This window comes from Lutra lutra, chromosome 1 (assembly GCF_902655055.1).
Source record: "Lutra lutra chromosome 1, mLutLut1.2, whole genome shotgun sequence".
NCBI lineage: Eukaryota > Metazoa > Chordata > Mammalia > Carnivora > Mustelidae > Lutra > Lutra lutra.
Genome location: NC_062278.1, coordinates 199,264,235 through 199,282,328, shown reverse-complemented (window position 1 = coordinate 199,282,328; position 18,094 = coordinate 199,264,235). Strand labels below are relative to the sequence as shown.

Below are 18,094 nucleotides of genomic sequence, written 5' to 3'. Positions count from 1 at the left end.
TTTAGTCAAATTGAAACTCAATAAAGAATACACCATGCCATTTGGTAAAAGAGGCTTTGTCACATCCTTGAAGCTACGATGTTCTTGAGCCTACCTGAGAGAAATGTACTCCACCCCCCAACCGTGTGATTTAAAAGGGGGGAAAATGGAAATACACCCAAAGGTGCTCTGTTTTACATTATCAAGCAATCACACATAATCAGATAAACTTGCAATCACAAACTGCTGACAATCACATCCTACACTCTAGAGCAAGCAAGAGAAGGAAGCCCCGGACAGAGAAGGTGGGACAGGGCCAAGTGGAGACACAAAACTACAGACGAGTAACGGTCTTGCGAGACAAAGCAGAGGAATCCATTCAAAAACTACCAAATGCAAAAGTAGCAATGGAGGAGGTTTGTAATTCCAACGGCTTCTAGGGAAAGGGCTCTTTGTGGACAATTTAGCTGATGGTGCCCTTTAGGGAAACTGAGCAAAAGGAGCAGAGTTGGTATGAAAGAGCTGATCACTGTCACTTATGTCCCATTGTGTCACACCAGGCAGCGAGGTGTCATGGCTTACATTCCCAGGACAGACAATTGTATTGTTTTGTTAGTTAAGGCAAGAAACAGACCAGCAATGAGTTGACCGAACAAGGTCACAGAATCTAGAAAAATGCCTGAAGACAAGGGGGAAAGGCAGAGAAAAATATCCAGCGCAGAAAGCCAGGCAATGTAGAGAGTACCCGGAAAAGGAGGAAATGCAGCGTACACACGCTTATTTGGAGAGAAGACTGTCTGGATTCAAGTCCTGCTCTACCTCTTTGCGGGTTATGTGATCTTTTGAGGGGTAACTATTTGTAAGCTTTAATTTCCTGAACTATACAATGGGAGTAATGGTGCCTCTCTCCTTGGGGTCACCGTGAGGAGCAAGGGATCTGATGGGCTTCAAATGTTACCATAAAAATAAAAAACTGTTATTATTATTAATTTTGCTATGTTTACAGTAAGAAAACTCTCCTTCTTTACATGTTGTCTCCTCTGCCTGTGGTACTTCCCCCAACCACTATCCCTCACCTCTCCCTTCTGTGTCTGGTTAATTCAGGATTTTTTTTCTCTAGGAAACTTTTCCTGATCCCACCCCTGACGCCAGGACATGCACACCTCCTGCTTATCATATGTGACCTCAGATCTATCTATCCTACCGTTGGTAGACTTGAGGCTGCTTCTTTCACTTGCCTCTCCCCAGAATCTAACAGGGCCTAGTAGACGTAAATGCACTGTGCATGCTGCTGCAGTGAGGGCACTGAAAGAAAGAAGTGCCAGAATTCTGAGGGATGCTGCCATCCTAGAGGCAACTGCGCATTTGTTCTCAGCCAGGGAATGTCACTGAGAGTTGAGGACATCTCATGAGTTGCTACAACCTTCCCACTGGTGGAATGAGATGACAGTGAGCCATCAGCACTTCAAGAAAGCTGGAGATCAAAGGCTGAAGAGCCTCCAACAGGTTGGAATTTTATTATGTAACATAAATAATACTCTGGTAATAATTCTGGACCTAACAGTACATTCTTGTAGTATGTATGTTTCACGTACAATCTAAATTATCTTCAAAACTTTCCAGGGAGGAATAATTACTATCCTCCCTTGCAGAAAATGAAGGCAGAGATTTCAGCCCCAGAGTCTCCTTCTTTCCACAGAACATGGAGATTTCTGGGGTCTTCCAATTCTCAATCTCAAGCCTTTTCTCTTTGCCATGCTGTCAGCAGAAAAGGCAAAGAGCTAAGCAGGTAGAAACAGCGTTCCTATAGATGCTTTGGTTCTGCTAAGTATTAGAAACACTTCATATCCCAATTCAATCTGCCAGAGGTTGTCTCATAATGGACTCCATTTTGTGAAATGTGTACAATATTTGAAAGTCCCCACAGTGGGTATAAAAAAATGCATGTATATGGATAAAAACAATAAAAATAGAGAGAAAGATCCACCTAACAATTAAAGAAAAAATCCCAGGCAACCTTTGGCAGCTGAGAGCAGTTTCATCCTTCTCTTGCCCATTTAAAGCGTCAGAAGACCCAACGGACAAGTTACGGCTTGTGAGAAAGAGCAGGTCATGGGAGCTGTTGCCGATCAAGTACTCAGAGTCCCCTCATTCAGCCTGCCCTTGTGCAAAAGATTCTGAATTCAGTGTTCACACCTAAAACTCCAGTATTGTCAGGAGTTTGTCCTTTTGAACTCATGAGCTAAAAAATCTGAAATTGTTTCTTCTAATAGAACTCGGAGAGCCTGAAGGGAGCTGTAAGACCCGCTATGGTCAAGAAGGAAGGGGCTCACCCAAGACTGAACGACGAAGCCTAAATGAACAAATAATAACTCTGCTATTGTAAACATCATGATGTCCTTATCCTTTGGGGAAGCTCCTGTGATTTTATGAGATTATTTTCTTACCAGCAACAAGCCTAAAGTTCCCTACCTTTGAACTATATCCCATAAAAGAATGTACAAGCTAAATAAGATGCTATATGCAGTCCTAAATGTGTCTGCTGAAATGAGGTGTTGGAGAATAGGCATGTCATGGGATAAAGACTGTAAAGGAATGATGTCATCTTTCCAATTTGGTGCTGAAATATAAATAAACCATGTTGTTCATGTGAATACCAGATCTGGGGGAAATGTACACATAGCAATTGTGAGCGGAAGAGGCTTCTTTTGATTAGTCTGGATTGGAAGAGAAGAGTGTGAAACAGAGATGAATAATGAGAGTTTGGCCTGATACTCTAGACCATTTTTATTTATCTTGCTTGTAACATATCCCCTAAACTGTGACCGATGTCTTACAGGCTGGTTGCTAGTTTTCCCTTCTCTAAAAAAAAGTTTGACCAATCCAGCCTACTTAATGGTCAAATTGAAAAATGGATCTCTCTTAAATTATTACTTTTTAAAATCATCTTTACCTATCTTCCTCCCTACCCAATTATATTGGTTTCCTAACATACCAAGAATGGTCTGCAAGGATAAGAAGCCATGAATATCACTCCTTGAAGATAGACGGAAGAAAAACTGCAGAAATTTGTAACAAGGATAGCATTTGTACACTGAGTAGGTGACTCCATGTACAATGGTTCATATCCCTGTAGTCGTGTGGTTGACATCTACACAAGGTGCCTACCCCAAAGCCTCAAACAGCAGCTCTTCTGGGCAGTCATAACTGGAGTCCCAGGAAAACTAATATGGAGTTAGAGAGAGGGAGAGCTTTCCACAGCACTATACTTGGGAACTCACGAACTCACTTAGCAATGCGCTGAAGCCCATTTTTATTTCCTTTTCAGTGTCTACCAAATGGCTGACCTGACACGTTTGCCTTTGGCTAACTGTGTTATATTCATTTTACTATATTATGTCATGACTGCTGAGACATCTCTAATCAGATTTCATTTTCCACTTCCTCTTTCTTCCAGGCACCACCTTATTTCTCTAGGGCGAAAGACTCTGTTAACAGCTCTCTTGCCGCACTCTGGCCTCCCACTAAACACAATCTATAGCTGGGGTGACATCAGACCCCTGTTAGTCCCTGACATCCAGCTCCTCAGAGACTCCCACTGCCCTCAGGAAAAGAGCCCCAGCTTCTCCAGGCTTATAGAGCTCTTGCAGGGCATTTCCTTGCTGTCCACCTCCCAAACTCACCTCTGATACTCCCTGTTCCCATCCCTGGGATGTTCTATTCCCTGTTCCTGTCATGTTCTTCATCCTCTCTCCCTTTACCCAAGTTATACCCATTTCTCTCCCTTTACCCAAGTTATACCCATTTCATCGTCAACACCATCACCTCAGAAACACCTTTCCTGAGCCTACCTCAGAAGGGATTAGGTGCTCTTCCACTGCCTTCCCCAGGACCCTGTGCCCACCTCCAGGCAAGCCCCCTTCCATCACAACACTTATCCCAATGAAAGGTACATAATCACCTGCTTTCTTGGCTTTCTCCACCACTAGGCTGAAATTCTCTTGAGGGAAGCACTATGTCTGAATCACCCTTGTACTCACCACGTGCACAGAGTCTGGTGTATACATAAGTAGTAAGTAAATGTGTGTCAAATAAGTGAACGGATGTATGAAGGAATGAATAAAATACTTTAGAACAGATGAAAGGGAAAAGTACATCATTAGCCGTTATGATGAGCCAGTTGAGTATATAACTCTTCATGGGACAGTTTAACCCTTCCTACTGTGGATTTGTCTTTGGTTGCTGTTCTTGGGAGTGGGAGAGCAGGTTAAATGTATACTTTTGGAGCTGTTGGAAAAATTGAATTGGTTTTCTTCAAGATATATTCCATTCTTTAGTAGAATGGAACTCGTGAAATATTCCATGTCCCTGGTTCCTTACCTCATTAAGAATAAAAGGTTTGGTGGTGTTATGGGATTCATTTCCTTACTATCCCTTAGACTTTAGAAGAGCAGGGGCCTTTGGAACACTTTTGTTAGCACCAAAAGTCAACCATGGAAAACTGAAACTTTATCCATTAACTAAAATCCCTGATGAACACCATCTGTGAAAAGGTGCCATATACTCCATCTCTTTGACATTTCTGAAGAGTTTATCCAAGGAACTCTTGAAACAAAATGAAAATCCTTGATTGACTAGTAATAGACTCAATAGCTTAATGGCAATATGTAGCTATAAAAGTGTAATATTAAAACTGCCTTTAAAAATATTTTAGCAAGGTGGCAATAATGAACTATGCTTTGATCAGTCATCTGGATCAAGTTAACAATAAAACCTTCATGAATATGGTTTAAATAAGAAAAAAATATAATAAGATTTGTTGCTATGGGATATGGAGATAATACCATACAATAGCAATTACACTTTCTTCTATCAGAGTTTCTTTTCTCCCTCTTTCCTGCCAGGGAAATCTGAAATAGTCCAGAACTCTTCTACTGGTCTTGTTTCTGCCAAATCAGAGCAAGGTCAATAGTTCTTGTCTCAGAGCAAAAGATGGGGAAACCAGACAACAACTGGACAGTGAGGAGGAGAGGGATTTCCTGTATATCCAGCGGCCCACGTGGCAATGAATCATAATTGAGTGGGGTCTGGGTTCCAATGCTTGGGTCACCCCTGGAGGACAAAATGAAGCAGGAGGATGAAGAAGCTATTAGGGGAGTATGCTGCATTGGAGAACGTTATAGGATTAAGCAAGAATCAATGATGGAAAGGCTTCTACCCTGGACATTGCACAGAAATTCATTCAAAACTTACCAACCTTCTGTAACCCTAAAGACAAGAACAGTGATGTGCCAGGTATTTGGCTGGTATGCTTTTGTTGACTCTTTGCTTTTGAAATAGCTATTCTTATGAACCTCCTTTTACAGATGAGAAAACCAAGCCCATGACTGTTCAGTTGGTGAGTGGGAGAACAGGACTGAAACCCAGGTTTCTGACTCCAGAGTCCTATGATAGTGATGTGAAGGGTAAGGTCCTGGGCCAGAGACTGGGGACAAAGAAAAGCTAAACAAGACATGAGGAATTAAAGGGCTCACTATGACACAGTATGGGAAGGAAAATAAAAGTGAAGGGATTGTTTACATAAAAGCCCAGAGGCAAGAAAAGTCCTGTCCAGCTGAGGGCAAGGGCATCAAATAAGGCTCCAAGGGTCAGATGCATTGAGCTAAGACTTAAAAGTTGGGGGGCGCCTGGGTGGCTCAGTCAGTTGAGCATCTGCCTTTGGGTCAGGTCATGATTCCAGACTTCTGGGATCCAGCCCTGCATGGGGTTCCCTGCTCGGCGGGAGCCAGCTTATCCCTCTCCTCCTGGCTTGTGCGCTCTCTTGCTATCTCTGTCACTATCTTCTTTCTCTCTCTCTCTCTCAAATAAATAAAATATTTTTTTAAAAAAAGTTGGCACAGTTATGGGTATAAAGAAGTGTAGGCTGGAGAGATTCATGGTAAATTCACCTTGAGAGGAAAAACAGATCAGTGGAGGAACTGTAATCCAAGCTGTGAGGGATGTGTATGTCTGTGTGTGTGGGCATGTATGTATGTGTGTTGCTTTCTTCATTCCTATATAGGAAGTGAGGAGAGCAGGAAACATTTGAGATGATACTTCATTATTTCTTAAAAGCCCTTATCAACTTGGGACATTGTGGAAGGAATGTAAGACAGAGCCATAGTCATATGCTCATACATGTCAAACTACGACATCTCTGGGAAGATGGGAAACTATAACACTCTACATAATCTGTTGCTACAACATCAGTTCCTTGAAAACTGGTCTGATAGCCTTCAACTCATTCAGCTAATTGGTCCTTCCTGCCAACCCCCTGGCTCCCAACTTTGTTGAAGGCCTCCCCTCAGTCTTTATTTATAAATGGAAAAGTAGTAGGTCACTATGGAGACTTTAGAAGCTATTTTTGTTATCTAGTCATTAAATACCCTGATGTTATTTTATTTTTAATTAGTATAGAGAATGTCAGTGCCCGTCCCATATCCTCTTGTTCTATCCTAGAAGTCAGGTGCAGCTTGAATGGACAGTCCTAGATATGCTGCTGTCTTCCCACCTCAAATCCATGGACCTCTCTGCCTAAGGTCTTCCTCTGGCCACAGGTCCATGTCTGGCCAGGTAACAGGGCGCTCACATCCTCAGAATAATGCTCAATCTATGAGGGAGGAAGGAGGTGATGGATAAATAACTAGTGTCCCCGTCCTTTGGTGGGACCACCCTATGGTGTTTCAGTATCTCTCAGTAGGTCCTTAGCAGAGAGCAGCCCTGGCTGATAAAAGCAGGAAAGCACACATTAATGCACTTTTTTGGGCATTTTCACTTCCTGTCTCACTTCTCAATTTTTTCACCATGCTTCTTGGGATCACCTCCCAAAGAAACTATCTGCACCAAATCTTTGTCTCTGGGTCTGTTTTTATGAGAATCCCAGCAAATGATTAATAAGCCTCTATCTGTCCAACTTTTGCACAGGACTAACATTCTGGTGACTACCAGGCCTTTCCATGCATAGCTCTTGAGATTTCTCATTACCTGGGGAGACAGAGCTCTTGTCTTAGGGGAGTAACATAGGCCTGGCACCAATCCTGTTTCTGCCAAATATTCAGTCTGAGACTCAGACTGACTTACTTTTCCATAAGTCTAAATTCCTGAATCTATAAAATGGACAAGAGAGGGAAGGGTGTGTTTAACATGAACAAAACTCCACATGGATTGATGCTAGTCTACTGTTCTTATTGTACATTTATGTCTTATTGTACATTTTGCAGTTTCTCTTTCCTTTTTCACTTCTAAAATCAAGGGAGAGGAGTTATTCTGATAACTCCTTACTGCTGCCACCTTAGGAACCTGAGGAATTCCTGGATGGGAAAGCATGCTCGCCTCTGTTCTACTCTCAGCCAGTGCAGCCCTTGGGAGGGAGAATTACCTCCAGAGAAAGAGTTCTCTGTGCTCTGCTGATAATGGGGAGGTTAGGATCCTTCACAATGGCAGAAATAAGGCCAGTGTTGTGAGAGGGAGCCACCTATAAATAGCAATGACAACACCCAATACTTACCTTGGCCTGCTGTGCCAAGCTCAGGACTTGGCTCTTGTCACCTAATTTAGTCAGTTACACCAACAGTGAGGCAGGCAGGAGGTGGAGGGCATATTCAAAATAGCTGCTATGACAGGGACACAAACCTGTAGGAATTAAGACGGACTCAAATGCAAATGACCTGGGTATCAGTCCTGGTAGAGGATTTTACTATCCCTACTTTATAGATGAAGAAAATGATGTTTATTTATTTATTTTTTAAAGATTTATTTATTTATTTCTAGAGAGCCAGAGTGAGCGTATGGGGATGGGGAAGGAGAGAGAGAGAATCTCAAGCAGACTCCCTGCTGAGCACAAAGCCCCTTGCAGACTCTGACTCTCTGGACGTTGACCCCAGACCTGAGAAGAGAAGCAGTTCACTTTTGATTTTAAAGTTCTCTGAAAAGAATGAAACTCAGGACATACTATAAAATCTTGATCGAGCTTCAAAGCAGTCCATGTTGCTGACTAACCCTAATATAAATTCAAAGTCATAGGCTAATATATTAGCAACTGCAGGCAACCAAGGAATTTCTAACATCCTGAGCACCATTGGAGGTGGTGGGGTCTGGGGGAAGGGGAGGGCCCTAGAAGTTTCCAGCCCCAAGTTACTCAGTTAAGCACAGGTCTGTTTAATTAAGTAGTGGGCAGCACATGCTATACTTAGCTTTTAAACACTTGTAAAGTCCTCTTCATTCATTTATCTTACTTGTCACTGACAAGCTCTTCAAGGACTGTAACAATATGCAGAGCATGAAGAGCCTGGGTAAACAACGAATATTTTATGTGGAGTCTAAACTGCTTCAACTCGGAGAGTCAATAGAGGGTCTCTGGGAAAAAAAAAAAAAAAAAACAACACAAAAAACAAAAAGAAAAAACCCACCCAGACTGTTCTGCTAACTAAAGATGCATTCTGTGCATATGGTTTAGAAAGTGAGCTTCAAAATCAAATGCTATTTTTTTTTGTTGTTACATAATTGGATTTTTTTTTTTTTAAATTTCGGGGAAATTTATTTATTTTTTTCCCTTTTTTCTCTCTCTTTTTTTAAATTTCTTTTCAGCATAACAGTATTCATTGTTTTTGCACCACACCCAGTGCTCCATGCAATCTGTGTCCTCTCTAATACCCACCACCTGGTTCCCCCAACCTCCCACCCCCTGCCCCTTCAAAACCCTCAGATTGTTATTTGTGGAGCATAACAAATAGCATGGAGGACAAGGGGAGATGGAGAGGAGAAGGGAGTTGAGGGAAATTGGAAGGGGAGGTGAACCATGAGAGACTATGGACTCAAATGCTAATTTTTTAACTAAAAAGAAAAAAGTCAGGGGCAGAAAAGAAGGAAAGAAGGGAGGGAGGGAAGGAAAGGGAAGGAAAGGAGGGAGTGAGAAGAGGGAGAGAGATAAGACAGAGGAAAAAGGCAAAGAAATGAGGAAGAAGGGAACAGAGGAGGTTCTTTGCAGGCACTGGGGTTCAGACTCTAAAACTGTGCTGACAAGGGTGGTCAATGTCTTCATTCAATTCATACTGGCAACCAATATTTATTATCATTGGCCTAGGCAGAACTGGCATCCCCACATCTTCTCCTCAACTAACGAGTTAAAAAACAAAAAAAGAAAGAAGGAAAAAAAAAACCCAACCCAGGGTCTGGCCTAACAGAATTGGCTGATAGACTGGAAACTGACAGTGAGAGACTCTTCTAAGGAGAACCTGAAGGGCTTGAGTAACCCGGCAGTGCCTCAGGAAGGGACCGAGAGTCTTCCGTGCTGAGGGCTAGGAAGACAGGTATGCACATACCTGGAGATGTGCATAAAGATTCACAGGGAGTAAATGGGCTTTTTTTTTTTGTCACTAGTTTTTTGTTTGTTTATTTTATTAAATATAATGTATTATTTGCTTCAGGGGTACAGGTCTGTGAATCATCAGTCTTACACTTACTCGCATACTTACATACATCCTTACATTACTTACTCACCATAGCACATACCCTCCCCAGTGTCCATCACTCAGCCACCCTATCCCTCCCCTCCACCCTCCAGCAACCCTCAGTTTGCTTCCTGAGATGAAGAGTCTCATGTTTTGTCTCCCTCCCTGGTCCCATCTTGTTTATGGATTTACTTTACAATGTGTTTCAATAAATTATAACAAGCACATCAAACACAGAAATTATATACATTATATCATAAGACGTGGAAAACATTGTGAAGGTGGTTCTCAAAATGACTGAAACTTTAGACACCCCCATCAGAAGGAAAGAGCAAAAGCAGCTGAGAATGGATTGGGTTGCAGTCAGCAGAGTCTGGGGATGTGGAGTAGCCCAGGGAGAATGACTGCATCCCCAGGAACTGTCAGAGGACAGCAGGACATTCTCCTCCGGGGGCTTTTGACCTTGATGCAGAAATGGGACCAAATGAGATCTGGGCCTGCTCCCAGTTCTGAAGCTGAGCAGAGGGGCATAAACCCAAGACCTCCTCTGCACCTCACTCCCTTTGAAACAAAAGACAACAAAAGTGGGAGAAAGGGAGGGTGTGAGCAACGCAGAACATGTGGTGGGGCTGCTCGCCTGGCGGCGCTGCATACAGGGAGAGATCCGAGAGGGGCTGTGAGACTAGAGTAGAGGTTTGGCAAGGCGCGGAGCAGGAGGAAGACAGGGAGAGCCAGCTCAGGTCCTGGACCGAGAACAAACCCCTTTCCCCAGCTGCTCTCACACTTGGGTAAAACAACTGAAGAAAATGTAAACACTCTCATTAGTAGTTTTCCAATCAGTTGGAAAACAAATGAGAGGAGAGAAATGGCAGTGGAGTGTCCCAAATACCAAATCTATGAAACATTCCCTCTGGCGTTTATCTTCTCACTGGGTTGCTCGCTGTTTGGATTTCAGTGCCCTTACTAGCTTTATATGGGATACGCTTAACTTACCCTAGCTAGGACCAATTTACTTCTACGTGGAAAAAAGAGTCTGAGTCACATATTCCACTCCGGGTAAGTCTCTGTGGACACCCCCCACCCAGGGACACGAGACACAATAGGCATATCATTCGCGGGTCCTGTCACACGCTCCTTGAGCTAATATTCCCTCAGCACGCAAAAATGAAAACTCATCCACAACCATCACTTCTTCTCCTGTGAAAAATTACCCCCAAAGAAGAGACAAAGTGGAACTCCTGGGTCTGTGGATCTGACAGAAATCCAATTTCCAGAAAGGATGGAATTACGTTCTGATTTCATCTGGAGATGCCTGGTGTGCTGAATCATGTTTCCTCCACCCCCAGCCCCCAACATGTTAGATGAGATTCATCAAATCGATGCATTTTGAAAATCACTTTTTCTTAGTCACCTGTTTAGGGTAGAATCCAAAAAGCCTGATTTTCTATCATCCTGAAGTTGGAAAAGCGTAAGGAGAAAATATCCAAATGTACTTAAACTTGATTCTTAAACAGAAGAAGATATTAGAGTATGTAACTAATGCTTATTTAGAGTACTAGGAGAAGGTGGGTAACTGGAAAGTTGAGATGATCTTCTCAGTGACCCCTTTTTTATTGTATTTTTTTAATTTATTATTTTTTTATATTTTTATAAACATATAATATATTTTTATCCCCAGGGGTACAGGTCTGTGAATCGCCAGGTTTACACACTTCACAGCACTCACCATAGCACATACCCTCCCCAATGTCCATAACCCCACCGCCCCTCTCCCTCCCCCCCCCTCCGCAGCAACCCTCAGTTTGTTTTGTGAGATTAAGAGTCACTTATGGTTTGTCTCCCTCGCGATCCCATCTTGTTTCATTTATTCTTTTCCTACCCCCAAACCCCCCATGTTGCATCTCCACTTCCTCATATCAGGGAGATCATATGATCGTTGTCTTTCTCCGACTGACTTATTTTGCTAAGAATTTCAGGAGCTATCTCAAATCCCTCTCCTACAAATGAGGACTTACCAGAATAATTCAGATTCATTTAGTGTTAGTGCTAGGTCACACCTTAAATCAATGAATCCAAGTTTACTCTTTTACTGAAGGAGAGACTGAGAGGTTCCAAAAGGAATTGAAGTAAATCATAAACCCAAGAGAAAGCCCTAGAATACTCAACCGCAGGTCCCAGGCCCTTGCTTTGCCCCTGGCTGCCTTCCCATTTGATTTGCATGTGTAGACAAGTCCACCAAGCCCATGACCAGTAACACCACAGGACCCCCTTATGTCTTTCGTTTTGCATTCCAAAGTATTATGGTATTAATTTCCATTCTTGCAGTCTGAATAGCATCAAACACCTAATCATTCTGGTCTCAATGTCTACAGATAGGTTAAGGAATTTTCCATTTTCTTTCAGATATGAGTCTTAGTTCCCTAGCAGAACTACTGATTTAGCTTTACAATTTCTTCTTTTTTATAGTATCTATTAGTTTGTATTATATAAAGCATATATACTAGCTATGAAAAATTAAATAGTACAAAAGACTTTATGAAGAGAAAAGTAATATTCCCTCTCTGCCTACCCCAATACCCATTCCCACTATTAAGATTTTTTGCCAGTTTTATCAGACAATTTTTATGCATAATGCAAGCCCAGACACTTGCACATACCCTTTAAAAATAAAATGTCCAGTATCTCTTGGCTACCCTTCCATATCAAGATCATGTAGAGTGACCTCATTTCTAATGGTTACATATTATTTTGTTCATGCATGTACTTTTATTTATCAGTCTTTTTGGTGTACTAAAATGGTGGGCAGAACTCTATTTATTTTGTTCAAGATGTAATTCCAGCACCTAAAATATTGCCTGGCATACGATGACACATAGTAAATGTTTGTTGAATGAGTAAATGAATGAATAAGTGAATGAATGAATGATTGAATGAATGAGGTTCATTTGCATAATTTCCAGTTTTTCATTATTTCAACAATGCTTTAAAGAATACTTTTCTAGGGGCACCTGGGTGGTGTAGTTGGTTGAGTGTCCAAATCTGGTTTTGGCTCAGGTTGTGATCTCAGGGTCCTGAGATAGAGCCCTGGTCAGGCTCCATGCTGAGCATGGACTCTGCTTGAGTTTCTCTCTCCCACTTCCTCTGCCCCTCCCACTCGTGCTCAATCTCTCTCTTAAGTAAATAAATAAATCTTAAAAAACAAAACAAAACAAAAAACTTTTCCAAAGGGACAGTTTTACCTGTCCTCATGTGCTTGTTCTCAACAAGGACAGATGCTGAAACAGGTTATGAAAGCTGTTTCTGTGATGGGCTGGGAAAAGAGATTCATAAGAGATTCCCTAGAATAGGGAATGCACATTTGAAACTTTGAAAGTTATCACCAGTCCCAGATCAGGCTCCTTGCTCAGCGGGGAGTCTGCTTCTTCCTCTCCCTCCGCCACTCCCACTCCCCCTGCTTGTGCTCTCTCTCTCCGACAAATAAATAAATAAACTCTTAAAAAAAAGTAATCACCAAATTTCCCTTCAGAAACATTGGCCAAGTTTCAGTCTGTGCCTCTTTCCCCAGACTGTGCCAATACTGAGTCTCTTCAAACTCTAATCTTCAAAAATCTGACACATGAAAATTTCATATTTCAAATTTCATATTTCCTTAATTATAATTTGAGGCTGAGCTCCTTTTCATACAATTATTGGCTGCTTCTATTTCACGATTTGTGAGTCTCCTTTTACGTCCTTTTGCCCACTTTTGGAGAAGGGTAGGGAGGAGACTTTCTTCTTATTGATTGTGAGAATAATTACATATACGTATACGTACATAAGGAGCTCTCACTATTTATATGTACATATAAATAATGCTTCAGAAAGACAAGAACCCAAGTAAAAGTGGGAAGAAAGCAAGTAGGAGTAGGCTATGTGAAGAAAGGGAAATGTGCACAGACAGGCTGGATTTGAGGATGCCGGGGAACGTCTTGATTATTGGAACACATCAGCATCTGGAATGTTCACTTGAGCAGGAGAGAAAAGGGGGAAGTAAGTATTGGGCAGCTGGTGTGCTGGGGTGCAAACAAAGCTGGCCCCTGTCCCTCTGTGCCCCAGCCCCAGCAGGCAGGCGATGCTTATAGTGGAACATTAGCAGGAGTCCCAGTGTGCTTCACATCTCTGCAATAAGTTTGTAGGCTTCCTCAGAGTCTGGGCCATCCACAGGAGAGTACAGGGCATGTAAATGCCGCTCATCATGCATGCGTTGGTGGCAAGAATGTAATACAACCTTCTTCCCCAAACAGAAATTCCCTGTGTAGCAGTCCTGGTGGATGCATTACCGAGCCGTGGGAAACACAATGCCTTTTGAGAGAATATAGTAAATGGCTTAAAGGGGATGTCCTCCCTCCCCCGTGCCTGACATATTCGGAGCTTTTTGGTGGCAGATTCACTCCAATTGTCCTAATTCTACTTTTTGGGAGGGGGCCCAGGTCTTTAGACATTTCAATACCGTTATGCCTGCTATCTCTAGCTTACCTAGCCTAATCATGCTTTGCCCTTTCTACTGGCCATTCTCTACTTCTCCTTGTCTCCTCTGTGTATCCCATCACACAAGGGGTCATTATAGCGTGTCAGGGCTCCTCTTAGAGAATAAGTCCCTGAACAGAGCCTGAATAATCCAAGTCTTCATATGTGTCCTTACCTTACGTTAAACACTATTTTAAAATAATTAATATACTCCCATGTTGCACTGATCTCTGAACATCTGCTCTGCAAAGATGACTCATATTCAAATTTGCAATTGATTAAACTTGTATCCTGGTGGCCAGTTTCTTTGCTGTTTCACACACACACACACACACACACACACACACAAGACATGTGGCATGTGCACACCAGAATTTTAATTCTAAGTTTAAATTTCATTCTTTTCCTTACTGAATATTTGCTTTGACTTATCCTAACTGAATTTGTGTCTATCATTTCATTCTGCTGATTTCTCAATTCTAACTATGTCTTCCATTGTTTCAAGTAACCTTCTCAGCTTTGAGCCATCACATTTTCAAAAAGTATGTTTTCAAAGACTGTATAATTAGGCCCAGGTACATGCCAGAAGGACAGAGCCCAACACTTCTGGCAACCTCTCTTTGGAGGTGACAGGATTCCCGAACCAACCTGCCTAGGGTAGAGTTGTTCAAACAACTATAGATCTATACAACTGGACCACCATTTAGTCCTTAGTTCGATGGTAAAAACAAAACAAAACAAAAACCAATACAAATACCTTTCTGGAATCGTGGTGTGCTGTGTCTACAGCATTCCCTCAACCTGCCTTTATATTAACCTTATCAAAAAACAAAATGAGTTTAACATTACTTAATCTTAGTAAACAAATAAAGAATCTTAGTAATTGCTGATATTATTCCAGGTTTCATAACCATTGATGGAGTAACTTGTTCTAGAAATCTGAGTGTGGATGGATATCAAAGTTACAGTACCTTATAAACACATTTACCTTTTAGGAATTTAGAAGTAAAATTCTGGAGGTAGGTAAAATTCAGAAAATCTTAAGAAAAAGGGAAATTAGTTTCCCTGTTCATGAGGTGCCTTTTAACCACTGTTGGCAGGACTGTAAATTAGAATAAGCTTTCTCAAGGGCATTTTGGTGCTATGTATTAAAATTCAAAATATGCATGCCCTCGGGTAAAACAGTTTCCTCCTGAAAAGAAAGTCAGACAGGTACACAGGGATGATGAAAGGATATTCACTGGGATATTGATCACAGTAGCAATTAATAAGAAGGAAACAAAATATTCATCTGTCAGGATTTTGTTAAATTATTGAGTATCCATTATATAATGGAATCCTCAGAAACCATTCACAAGTAACATATATTTATATTCCTCAGAAGGAAAGAGTATCACAACATAGAGCTGAATGGAAGGAGGAGCAGATGATAAAACAGCATGTTCATATAAAATAATATATAAATATCTATACTTAAACATATTTGAAGGTTTACATATGTTTGTGTGTACAGCACATACATACTTGCATCTGTAAGAAAGGCCCAGAAAGATGAGCACAAAATATTGATGGTTATTGCCAAATGCTTGGATTTCAGGGGGTTTACTTATTCCTTTATTCCTTTCTAAATTACTTGAATATTCAGTAAATTATAGGAAATAAGAAATGAAACAACAAAAAATATATCTCTGTTCCACATGTCAAAATGCTGAGATACAAATTATTCCTCAAATTAGAAGGAAATTGGGGTTGAAATCATCTTAGTTCAGGGGAAGAGACTCCTGAGACTGGCGCTATGGCCCCGGTCTCCTGCCGTCTTCTGTTTTTGTGAACTTCACAGTCCAGGGTTTAACGGAGTCCTGCCTGGCCTTGTTGGCCACAGCTCTCCTCCTTTCAGATTCCTTTCCTAGAATCCTTTCAGATTCTAGCAAAATAACATAGCAACTTCCTCCAGAAGAGGTATTTAACAAACCTGGCCCCTTTTAAATCCCGAAGAATGTGTGTACTTCACAACTGCTACGAGAGGCATGGCTTTGGCTATGCAACACAGCTGGATGGAAGAGGAGCGGTTCCCAAGTCCCCATCAGGCTCTGAACAATGCACCACTGCCAAACCCAAGTCCTCCCCCAAGAGCCCCGAAGCCCTTAGCTGGATCAAGTCACTGTCCATCTGAGTTGTGCATCATGGGCCAAAGATTGGGTGTATCTCTTTGCTGGGTCCTTTCAAGTTGGGAGAGTTAATAGTACAGCTCCAACTTCAGGAAATTTCTTGTAATAATACGGCATTGCAGTAATGTATAGGGTAAAGTCATGCAAAAAATATTTGTCTCATTCCCACACTCTGTAACTTGGTAATTATATAGGAGCTTGGACATTAAGGACCCAGACATAAAGGAGTGGGTTAAAAAGCATAATTATGGCTCAGAAACAGCATGAGCCTGGGGACATTTCAGGCCAGGTTCTACTCAACAAAACAAAACACAACAAAATAAAACAAAACAGCACCCCAAATCAAATAGTGGGCTCTCTCTCTCTCTCTCTCCCTTTCCTATTTTGGGAAATAACCCATTAACAAAATAACGTACCTATAATGATTATTTGGAGACAGACATGAGATGGAAATTGGCAGCAAAATAAAGTCTTCTTTATTTATATAAGTCTTCTAGGATTTTAAGGTTAATGGCCCAAGGATCTCTCAGGTCCTGAAGCTTTATAGGACATAATTTGAAATTTGTGCTACAGAGGAAAGACGTCAAATTTCCACGTTTCATAGACTGTGTAATTGAAAGAAGCTGTTATGTTATACTTTGTATGATATTGGGGGGGGCATTAATAAAAGACCCAAGTTATTACTGGCTAACTATTCTTAAGTATGCAGAGAAAAGTATATGTCCAGGGAGGCAACCAAGTTACACCAAACCCAATGTAAGAGCTCATAGATAGAAATGACCCAGGAACCTAATCTCAAAAGCCACTCTACCATTAATCAAAAATACTGGTTCCAAACTTATTTCATGTGACATTTCTCATATCATAATCTCCCTTAAGAATACACAATAGCTCCCCATTGTCTTATGTATCTGATAGAAACAATTCATTTGCTGGGCAAGGCCAACCTTTCCCTTTCCTCCTGAGCAATCCCCCTCCTCCCAGCTGTATTCACAGAAACTCTTCCCAAAGATGGTCTCCAATACCATGTACACACAGGTTCATCTCTACCCAGGTACTTCCTTTGCCAGAAATGACCCCTTCCTTCAAAACCAGGTCCTATAGACTCGATCACAGCTAAGGCTCAAATGTACCCCATTACAATAATTTCCATTACTGAAAGCGTCCTGGAGAGTAAAGAGAAGTAGAAGTGGGGTCAGAAGGCCTTAGTCAAATGGCCAAAGTTAAGTCACTTAACAGCTGTTTAACTACCAGCAAGTTATCCAACTACTCTTATTTTGTGCAAAAGGCATCAGGAGACTGCTGGATATCAAAGGAGTTTCCCTGAGCTCAGTCTGTGGCTTCTGATACCTTTTCATAGCCCTGCAGTATGTGAAACAGGGCTCGGATTCTCTTTCTGCTCAGTTAACTCTGTTGAGCAACTCTCTCTTACCAATTACCATTGCGTGCCCTGTGCTGACTGCCTATCTCTAACTCTCATGCTCATTCCTGCTACGTGGTCCCCTCCCAGTGCCCAGGTACACTTCTTCTGGTCACAATTACAGCTAAAAACCATCCTAAATCTTGTCATTTATTTTATGTTTACAGTGCTTGAATTTGCAAGGTGATCTACATAAAAAGAGTAAGCATTTGGGTATCATAGGAGTCCCACCTTTGGTGGGTTGCTGATCTCCTTCATTAGATCAATATCTTCTAAATGCAGATCTGTCAATCAGATCCATCAGCTTTTAGTGATCCTTCCCTGAGATCCTGAAGATGTGGTTTGGAAGGCTGGTCCTAGAGTTAGTATTTGGTGAAAGTGGACAAGAAGCCCACTGCATGTCAAAACAGCCAGGTTTAGGAACTGCCATAACCATTTTTAACACTAACACACACACAAATTGTTTTTGAGAATTTTGCCGTGCAATAGCCAGAAACATTACAGAGAATTGGAAGTTAAAATTATAATCTGTA

General features: G+C 41.6%; 1 protein-coding gene across 1 annotated transcript in view; it reads right to left on the bottom strand.

The window, feature by feature from the left end:
• The window catches only part of ERC2 (ELKS/RAB6-interacting/CAST family member 2), a 937,761-nt gene that overhangs the window by 182,945 nt on the left and 736,722 nt on the right, over positions 1–18,094 (bottom strand). The window lies entirely within an intron of this gene.